This window comes from Trichosurus vulpecula, chromosome 7 (assembly GCF_011100635.1).
Source record: "Trichosurus vulpecula isolate mTriVul1 chromosome 7, mTriVul1.pri, whole genome shotgun sequence".
Lineage (NCBI taxonomy): Eukaryota > Metazoa > Chordata > Mammalia > Diprotodontia > Phalangeridae > Trichosurus > Trichosurus vulpecula.
In genome coordinates, this window is record NC_050579.1 from 128,199,498 (window position 1) to 128,210,693 (window position 11,196).

The following is an 11,196-nucleotide window of genomic DNA, read 5'->3' on the forward strand; positions in this document are numbered from 1 at the left end:
TACCTTGAACAGCTTGTCTTTGTCAAAAGCTGGGAGATATGACGTGAATATGCGGTTGCTAAATCACCTTTTATTAGAGTTGCCTCCCCTATGTTGTCAGATTAGATTAATGCCCAAAGCACATTTTACTTTCAGGAGCTTTGCCAAAGGAGCCTCATCTACCAAAAACCCTGAAGATAGAATCCCTGTAGTGTAAGGTGTGAACAGAGAGGATAAACTTTTTTCAGGAATCATTATCTAGGAAGTTTTCCTACAAAGCTGCAGATTATATTCCAGTAACATATATATACACACATATGTATAAGCATATACCTATGTATGTAACACATAGTACATGTATGTAATGATATAAATGTGTATGTGTATATAGATGTATATGTTTACACACATACATGGCTATATAATTCATGCATTATATAACATATATCCATTTCATGGATTGTCTAGACCAAAATAATAGTTGCCAAGTTCCTCTTCACTTTATGGATCCCCAGTGTACTAACAACTCTACAAATTTTATATATATTTTATATAAAAACATACTATTTTACATGCACATATATATATATGCAATGCAATATAAACGTAAGTGAATGTATGTTTGTGTGCATGCATGTTTATAGGCCCACACATATTTATTGTATAATATTTATTATGCACATGTGCACACACATTTTTGTTTGTATGCATGTACATATGTGTGCATGCGTACTGTATTCATATGTAGAATGGAATCCTAGCAGATAGAAAGCTAGCCTCAGACTCAAGAAGACCAGGATTCATACTTACTGTATGACACCTGTTGTCCCTTCACTTAGTGTCCCAGCAGCTCTTTAAAACTCTGAGTGGCAGAGCAGGTACTGATCTATATTGGTAGATGGAACTTGCTATGTTAAAGAAATTGCATGTCTGGCCAAAACAACAACAACCACCACCACCCATATAGGCCTATATCAATAATTAACGTATTAGAATTGATCTATAGCCACAAATCCAAGCAAAGATTTGCGAAGTTTTTGTCCAACATCCAGCACTTAGCACAGTACCTGGAGTTTAATAAATGCTTGTTGACTAACTACCAACATCAAAGATTCAATAAATTAACAAATTACTCATTAGATAAGAACTTAAATTCTAGGAGGAACCTGGCAATGATTCCCAATGATTGTCTCCTTATGTTGGCCTCTTGAGTATCTACATTAACTAAATAAGACAAGATGATAGTTTTGTACACAGCTGGAGAACAATAAAAATTTATGAGCAATAAAAAGTAATGATCCACAGTTGGAGGACATCTCAGACAAAAGTGAGGAGAGTATAATTCAGGGCAATGTTATTGGAGTTGGATGTAGAACACCGCCCCAAGGTGAGTGGTGGTCTCTCTGAGATTTCTCTGAGATCTAGGTAATTTTCCTATTTCCTTAGGACCTGTTGGAGTAAACTAAGGAAATGTGAAGATGTCTTGGCAGCCTGTCTGTATTGGAAATGCTTACATTCAAACAATGGGTGTGCAGACTATTAGAGTTACCCTTAAACTGTGAAATAGCCCATATTATAGTATGTCTCAGTGTTTGGTCATTTGCTCATGTAGCAGCTCATTTCAAGAAGGGTTGGATTAGATAATCTCTAAGATAACTTCATGCTCTTCTAGTCTAGGAATAGGAATTTTGGGAAGGAAGGAAGGAAGGAAGGAAGGAAGGAAAAAAGAAGGAAGCCAAAAAGCAACATATATTAAGTACCTTGTATATAACAAGCACTGTGCTAAGCAGTTTACAAATATCTCATTTGATTCTTACAACAGCCCTAAAGGATGGAGACTATTATTATTCCCATTTGCTGTTGAGGATATTGAGGCAGACAGAAGTGAAGTGAGGGGGGAGGGGGAAATGGGTTATTTAGATTATATAAAATTAAAAAGATTTTGCATAAACAAAACCAATGCAGCTAAAATTAGAAGAAAATCAGGAAATTGGAGAAAAATCTTTGCAGCAATTTTTTCTGATAAAAGTCTCATTTCTAAAATATGTAGGGAATAAAATCAAATCTACAAGAATAAGAACATCATTCTTCAATTGATAAATGTTAAAAGAATATAAATAGTTTTCTGAGGGAGAAATCAAAGTTATAAATGGCCATATGAAAAATGCTCTAAATCACAAATAATTAGAGAAATGTACATTAAAACAACTCTGAGGTACCACCTCAAACCCATTAGATTGACTAGGGTGACAAAAAGGGAAAATGACAAATGTTAGAGGGAATATGGGAAAATATGCATACTAGTATTCTGTTGATGGAGCTGTGAACTAGTCTAACCATTATAAAAAGAAATTTGGAATTATGCCCAAAAGACTATTAAACTGTGCATACCATTCAACCCAACAATACTACTACTAAATCTGTATTCCAAAGAGAGCAACGAAAGAGTGAAAAGACCCATGTATACAAAAATATTTATAGTAGCTCTTTTTTATGGTGACAAAGAATTGGAAGCTGAGAGTATGCCCTTATTTGGGGAATGGATGAATAAGTTGTAGTATATAAATGTAATAGAATATTATCATGCTGTAAGAAATTATGATGGGGGTGTTTTCAGAAAAACCTGAACTAATGCAAAGTGAAATGAACATAACAATCTATACAGTAACAGCAATATTGTAAGGAAAATCAACTTTGAAAGACTTAGTAACCCATCAACACAATAACATATTACAGTTCCAAAGAACTCATGATGAGAAATACTATCCACCATCAGAGATAGAACTGATGGACTCAGAGTACAGATTGAAGTATATATATTTTTCTTTTTTTTTTTTTTGCTTTAAAAAAGTCATGGCTAATAAGAAAATTTATTTTTCATGACCATACATATCTGTAATAGGTTTTGTTTTTCTCACCTTATCAATGAGTAGGGGAGTACATAGGAGAGGGAGAGAATTTTCAAGTAAAAAAAAAGAACAAAAGTGTCTGTGCTTTAAAAATAATTTAAAAATAAAAAAATAAATAAATGAAATCATGCAATGTCCCTGTTTATCTCTTTTAATCATGTACATTTTTACTATTATCTTTTCTGAAATTATGGTTGTTGCCCTTGCTTTTTTTTGTACAACTTAAAACATAGTAGATTTAATCTTAGCCCTTTATTTTAACCCCATGTGAATCTTTGTTTCAAATGTTTTTCTTGCAAACAACGTATGTTAGATTCTGTTTTTGAATCCATTCTGCTATCCTCTTCTGTTTTATGAACAAATTCATTGCATTCATATCCACAGTTTTGATTGTTAATTTGGTATTTCTTTTCATTTTGGTGTCTACTTTTCTTCTCTTTGCCACTCATCTCACCTTTACAAAGAATAAGATGGTAAAAGGGAAATGTGCTTAACACTAGTGATCTGTATTTGAAGTTACTTGCTTTCTCTCTACTACCCCTCTTTTCTTCCCTGTATTCTGGGCTAAGTCTGACTTGGGCCATTCCCCTGGTAGTTGAGGTTAATATTGGAACAAAATGAGAGACATAGATATCATTTAAGTTATTAAAACAAAACTTACTGAGCCACAGCAAGAGAATGCTATTGAACAAGGCTAGATACTGAAGATAGTTGATTAAGCTCAGGGAAACTCCCTTGCCTTGGCTGTCCATCACTTCCCACTAGCCAAATAGCAGAGAAAGCATCTGTAGTCCTCATGGATGTTTTGTACTCAGGATGTTTTTATACTCAGGTGTCCTGCCTGGTTTCAACTCCACAGGACAAGATGCCCCTCCCAGTATAAGCTCACCACCATGCTGCTAACTCAAGCCTTGACTGATATCACCTCCTTCAGCCTCTTCTCCTCTCTAATGGAGGACTGGTGAGTAAAGAACCAAACTTCTCCCAGTGCTTTCCTTTATGGAGAGCAGAAACTGGGTGTGGCTCACTCCACTTTGCCTCTGTTACCCTACCAAGTTTTAACTTCACAGAACAAGATACCTTTGAGCTGGGTAAACCCTACTGACCTGCCCTTTCCCTACCATTTTTCTGCTTCCTTTTGTGTGCTGTCTCCCACTTTATATTGCAAGTTCCTTGAGGACAGGGGCTGTCTTTCTTTTTTATTATTATTAATTCTATCCCAAGTGCTTAGCACAATGCCTGATAAACAGTGGGTGCTTAATAAATGTTTATTGGATTGGATTAAATTGTTGAGAAGTGATGTCAGTAGCTGAATCAACCAAGTATTAATGATGCTTTCAATATCTTTTAAGAAAAAACTTGCATAATTTGCATGAGAGCAGTAGCTAGAATGTTGCTCCTAACATACCATCCCCAGGCCTTTACTATAGGTCTTTAATTTTTGTTTCTTTCCTCTTATTTTTCCTTTCTCAGTTCACTTTCCCATGCTGATGTTTGTTTTGACAATTTGAGCATTATCCTACCATCTCTCTTTGAAAACCACTTCTCCCTTTTCCTATTTCTGTTTTGTATTTAGTGTATGTTTATAGTAAATGTGTGTGCACGCACATGTGCAAACATGTATGTGTGTTTATTCTACCTACTTTTGTCCAGATCAGATGAAAATGAGGTTCATGTGATGCCCTTTCCTTTCATTCATTCTTCCATATTGTTATACTTCTTGTTTCTCACACCTTATGTGAGATAATTAGTTCCCCTTTCTTCTTCCTCTTTTCTTCCCTATACATTGCCTTTTCACTCCCTTTACTTTAGGAACAATGAAATAGAACCAAATCCACCCCACAATATCTGTCTGTCTCATTTAACTATCTCCATGGCCTTAGAAGACATTTAGAATTGTAAAGGAAAAGTTGTTTCTTCTTTTTCTGAATATAAGCACTTCATAGACATATAGCCCTTTATGCCTACTTAAATCTAATTACTTTTATAGGATTCTTTTGACTTTTCTGTTTATATTTCAAAGTTTCTACCCGCTTCTGACCTTTTCCTCAAGAATGTTTGAAAAGGCAGTGAAACTGGCACCCTCCCCCATGGCGGAAGGATTTGAAGGAGAAGGCATTCAGAAGTAATTAAATGATAGTGTAGACAGTTTTTGGAATTACACTGTTGCATACATGTCATTGCAAAATTACCCCCCCCCCAAAGAAAAAATTACACACATTCTTTTAAAAATTATTTATTTATTTTTCCATGGAAAGCCCTAGATATCCTGTGGGAAACTTTGTAGGGCACCTACAAACCACCACCAGGTGGTTTGATCAGTCTTTCAACACTATACCTAAGTCTACTGTATGGATGGCTGTCACTGAGTATTATGGGCAGTTCCATACCTGGAGTGGAGATTATGGAGTGAATAGATAGGTTAACATTTATTGAGTCCATCAGTCAAATATTTATTAAGCATCCACTATATGTCAGGTATAGTCCTGAGACCATAAAGGCAAAAGGTGGTTCTTGCCCACAGGGAGCTTACAATCTAATGGAGGAGACAATATACAAATATTCATGTACAAATAAACTATATATAGGATAAATTTGAAATAATCAACAGAGGGAAGGCACTAGAATTAAGGGGTTTGGGAAAGGCTTCCTATTGAAGGTAGGATTTTGTCTGGGACTTGGAAAAAGCTAGGAAGTCGAGAGGTATGGATGAGGAGAGAGAGCATTCCAGGTATAGGGGACTGTGAGTGAAAATGCCCAGAGTCAGGAGATAGATAGTCTTCTTCAAGGAATAGAAAGGAGGCTGGTGTCACTGGATTACAGAGTTTATGAAGTTTTGGAGGGTTAAAGTATAAGACGACTGGAAAAGTAAGAGGAGAAAAAATAGAAAATCAGAGAGTTTGTATTTGATCCTGGAAGTGATAGAGAGCCATAGTAGTTTTTTGAGTAAAGTGGGTGACATGGTCAGACCTTTGCTTTAGGAAGATCACTGACAACTGAGTAAAGGATGGACTGAAGTGGAAAGATACTTTTGGCAGAGAGGCTAACCGTCAGGCCATTGAAATAGACTATGTGTGAGGTAATGAGGGCCTGCATCAGGATGGTGGCAGCATCAGAGGAAAGGGGCATATGCGAGAGATATTAAAATTGTAAAATTGACAGGCCACAGCAAAGATTGAATATAGAGGGTGAGAGAGAATGAAAAGTGGAAGATGACAACTAGGTTTTGAGTCTGGTTGACTGGGAGGAAGGTAGTACCCTTTATAATATTAGCAGATGTCAGAAAAAGAAGAGGGTTTGGGCAAAAAATAATGAGCTTAGTTTTAGATGTGTAGAATTTAAGATATTTATAAGACATCTAATTTGAGCAATTGGAAATGTGAGACTGGAGGTGAGCCGAGAGGTTAGGGATTAGTAGATTTGAGAATATTCAGCATGAAGTTGCAAGTGAATTCATAGGACCTGATGAGATCAAATTAAATAATATAGAGGGAGAAGAGGTCCTAGCGCAGAGCCCTGGTGGACCGCCACAGTTAGCAGGCATAAACTAGATGAAGATCCAGCAAAGGAGAATGAGAAAGAGTGGCCAGATAGATGGAGAACCAGGAGAGAGCAAGGAAAGAAAACAGAGAGAAAAGACTATTAAGAAGAGGGTGTCAAAGGCTGCAGAGGTGCCGGTGATAGTCATTGTTCAAAGAGTTAGGAATATAAGTACAAACAAACAATACAGTTTCTGTCCTAAAGAAGCTTATACTCGAATGGAGGAAGATTAAGACATAAAGGGGTATTGGAAAGGGAGAAGGAAGAGAAGGGAGGGAGGACATGCTGAAGAGACGACAGAAAGTTATATAGAAATTTGGTTTTTGCCAAGATAAGGCAAAAGTCTTATCTCCTGCAGTCAGTAAGAGGAAAAAATGCAATCTAAATTTCCAGTGGAGTGGTGGTTGTCAGAGAGTGGGACCATGGTGGGGAGACTGCAGGAAGTAGAATGGCTGGAATTGCCCAACATAGTATGTTTGTGGGCATTTATTTGGTCATTAGGGGATGGGAGGAGTAGTTGGTTAAAAACAAGATTCATCAGCGGAAAGGCAAGGAAGTTGACCTCTGGAAAATTAAGATATTTAGTAGTGAGTTTTGCTATAATGCTTGTTTTGAAAACGTGAATTTGTTACAACACAATTGATGTATTAGAGAATGCTTTGAGTATAATAGGAATTTTCTGTTCACTTATATGAGATTTCATCCCAAGAAACAGTGAGAGAACACAGAAAACTTTACCACTTCACAATTACTCACAAGCTATGACTCCTCTGGTCCCTACTTCCACAGCAACTTCAGGTCTTTTTAAAGCTTAAGTGCCATTTTTATTATATATTTTCTGGTGCTCTGGGAGCTTTGGGTAGAGGAGGGCTGCTCTACCCTTACTGTCTCCCCTCCTCATATCTTCCCTTATGTCTGAGACTTTCCAGCTCAGAGTTGAAGCCCATGGAGGCATGTGACAGGTTTGTGTTCTATGGCACAAAATCTTCTATTATTCAAATGAATTGGATTGAACTGAGCAAACAAAGTTGACTACTTTAGTACAAGGTATAGCCACTCTGGATCAGAATTATACAGTATAGTTGAAATAAAAATAAATTGGCAAACACTTTAAGGATGCCCTTGAGCTGATACTCCTTTTGAATAGATGTTTTTAAGGTATTTACGCTTCCCTGAAGTAACTATAAAAGTATGTAATACCTGTATAACCATATGTAATTATGTAACTATAGAAAACTATGCATAATTATATAACCATATGTAACTATGTCTATAACTATATCTATATCTATGTATCTATGTATCTATCTATCACCCCAATACCTACCTGATTCAGGAGGTTTGGATTTAGAATAAAACAAGAGATTTGTGGACCATCTTATAGTTCACAAAAGCAGATATGCTTGGCCACATCATGAAAAGATATTCAGCAGGAATATGGCATTAATTTAGTTTGGTAGTCCTGTGTTAGCCATGTGAGGATGCCAGGTAAGCCTGAAGGAGAGCAACTCATGCCCCCTTGGGAGCTGGCTTTTGTACTTAAGCCACAAGGAAAGAGGATTGTGAGCGAAAAGACAATGAGTTTTGTTTTTTACATTTTGAGTTTGAGATTATATACAAAATTCAGTTCAATGTGTCCAGCAGATATTTGATGATGTGGGAGTAAGGTTGGATATATAGATCTAGAAGTAATCTGCATAGAGAGGATAACTGATCCCTTAGGAACTGACGAGGTCACCAAAAGAAAGTATATAGAGAAAGGAGAAGAGGATGCAGGAGGAATCCTTGGTGTATAGCTACTATTAGGGGTGAGAGATGGCTAATGATCCAACAAAAGACACTGAGAAGGAGTGGCCAAAAAGACATAAGAAAGAAGTGGGAAAAAAAAACAACAGAAAGAAGAGGGTATCTAAGAGGAGGGATGGCCAACAATGTTAAGGGAAGTGAAGAGGTGAGGAAAGATGAGGTTTGAGAAATGACCTGGTGAAGTCAGAATTGAGAGAAAGGAGAGGAAGTGGAAATAAGGAATGCAGTCAGTATTTTGAGGAATTTTGCTGTGACACATAAGACACCAGCTTGAGGGAATGGTAGGGTAAAGTGATTTTTTTTAAAGAATGGGGAAATCTGGGCATATTTGTAGGCAGCAGGGAATTAACCTAATAGAGAATGAAGATCAGAATTCATGCCTTCACCTGGAGAGTATATAGCTCCAGGAGACAGCATAACAGAGTCCCCAAGAATAACCAAGAATGACAAGGGTGACATAGTACCAGGGAGAGGATAGCCTAGTCTTTTTTTAACCTAGTCTTACTAGTGAAATGTGACCAAAATAAGGACAAGAGGTATGACTGGCCCTCATGACTTGGTGCACATATTGACTCTAACCACAGGACACCATTTCCACTTGTCATTGCTTCTTTTGTGAATTAATATTTCTAAATGTGAGGCAAAGCAGAAAATAGGTAAAATAGATTTTTTAAAAAAGCCATAAATACGGAAACATAGAAATGGGGTAGAAGGAGCCCAAATTTGATATTGTAGAAGTACTTACAAAGATCACAGGGTCATAAATAGCTGGGAGAGACCTAATCTAATCCAATCCCTTCACTTACAGCTGAGGAAACTAAAACTCAGGGAGGATGAGCACATTATATAGAGTCACACAAGTAGTTAATATGAGAGGCTGGTTTTGAACCCATGTCCTCTGGCTGTAGAGTCTGTACTCTTTCCATTGGATCACTCTGCCTCTCTGTACTCTTAATTTTGTTACTATAAATTGTATCACCTTAAAGTTATTTATCAGAGTCACCTACAGAGAAGGCAGTGGAACTATATGATACCTGAAGTCCATTATTTTTCAGAGATTTAATGTTATATGGTAGCAGAATTATTAAACTTTATGGAAGTTAAACAACACAAGTCAAGAATGAGGGGAAAAAAAACAGAAGAGGGCAAAGGAAAGCCCAACTCAAATTCAGTTCTGACTCACCAGATACTGTTCAGAAATCATCTCAATGTCATTTAGAAATAACTTTCCTCATTTCTACCATGCCAATTAGGATTGAATATCTACATTATTTATTCATTTTTATTTAACAATTTATTCATGTATCCATTCGTTCTTCGTCAATATATCATCTATGTATGTATGCATGTATCTATCTGTCTATCTTGCAAGCATTTTAAAGCAAGAAATAGAGGAGAAACCAGAATGGATTTGAAATTGTAATTCAGTAGAATTCAGTGCATGTTCAAGGATGGAACCATCTCCCAGGAGGCGCCATAGTGCCAAGTCAACCAGAACAAAGTTGAGGCAAAGAATTGTGAATCAGGTGTTGGAAGTAACCTTATTTAAGAATTGGTCATTGCTAGATTAAGAAAATTAGGCCCAGGAAAGTTAAGTTCAAGGTTGGAAGTAAGAAGGAGATGAAAATTGGAAAGCAAATCATCTGTGTAAGAAGTCAACATCCTTTCAACCATGCTACCTTGAAGAACCTAGAAACTATGTCACCAGTTGACAAGTGCAACATGATTGTTGCCAAGAAAATGGAAAAATTCATCACTATAACATGTATGTGTCACATGAAGTATTACATCAGTGATATTATGATGAAGGTAAATAACCACAGAGATACACATCTGGACCAATATTAGATTGAAATTTGAGATGAACAGAAAGGAAAGATTCCTGTGAGCATCATGGGGAGAAGAGAATGGAGATATTTGTCTTTCTGTACATGAAGACTTCTACTACCAAGAAAAATTGGAATTTGAGCCATATTTAGTGAAAATCTCATTCTGCAGAGATACCAAGTCAGAGATAAGTGCTCATGATAGATAAATGTAATTTTCTTGCAGTAAAATGGAATGGAAAAGCATTTATCAAGCACTTTTTATTTGCCAAGAACTTTTCTAAGTGCTGTGAGTATTAACATAAATTTGAGACATCTCCTGCTATTGCAGAGCTCACTTTCTAGTTGGGAGATAAAGTCCATATATGAAAGTTCAATGGTAGAATATATGGAAGGGCCTGGAGTTCCTTAGAGTGGTCAGGGATGATGGCAAGGCCTAGGAGTCTTTCTTGCTGCACTGTAGGGAAGGGCAGATGTAGGTGGGATCTGGGTGAGTGCGTTTCCTTATATTATTCCTCCCCTAGAAAGACAAGAGAGAGGAAGGGCAAGACAAGAGAAAAATAACAGTATAATTCTATGGACAAAGAGGACCACTTTGGTTTTTCATGAAGAAGAAGATGTGGACCAAACCTGTTATTGGAAACCACTCTACAAATCAACTTCACTAGGAAGGGTTGAAGCCATGTAGAATAGAATGTAATAGATTTAGATGGAGCAACTGCAGCAGCATCAGTGGGAGGACTGGAGACCAGGCTTTTTGAGTAAACTGACCATGCCCTCCACTGGAGGTATTGACAGTTTCCTGTCTTGCATGCTCCATGATGTTATTGTCTCTGTGATACATAACTAACACTGTACTTGATAATGGCAGAGGGCACCATAAGTAGAGAGGTCTGTCTGTCTAGGTAGCGGAAAGATTGTCTTAGTTTTCTGAATGGGAGCTCAACAATCCTCAAGTCCTCATTCTTTTTTATAAAAAGACTTATACAAGAATACTGAATTAGATGCAACTTCTCTGCAAAAGTCATTTAGAAAGAAAGCAGGAAAACTAAAAATTTCAAATCCTCCCAGGCCCACTCTCCTTTTCAGTTTTACATAAACAATTTACATAAACAAGATAACCTCTAAGACCTTAA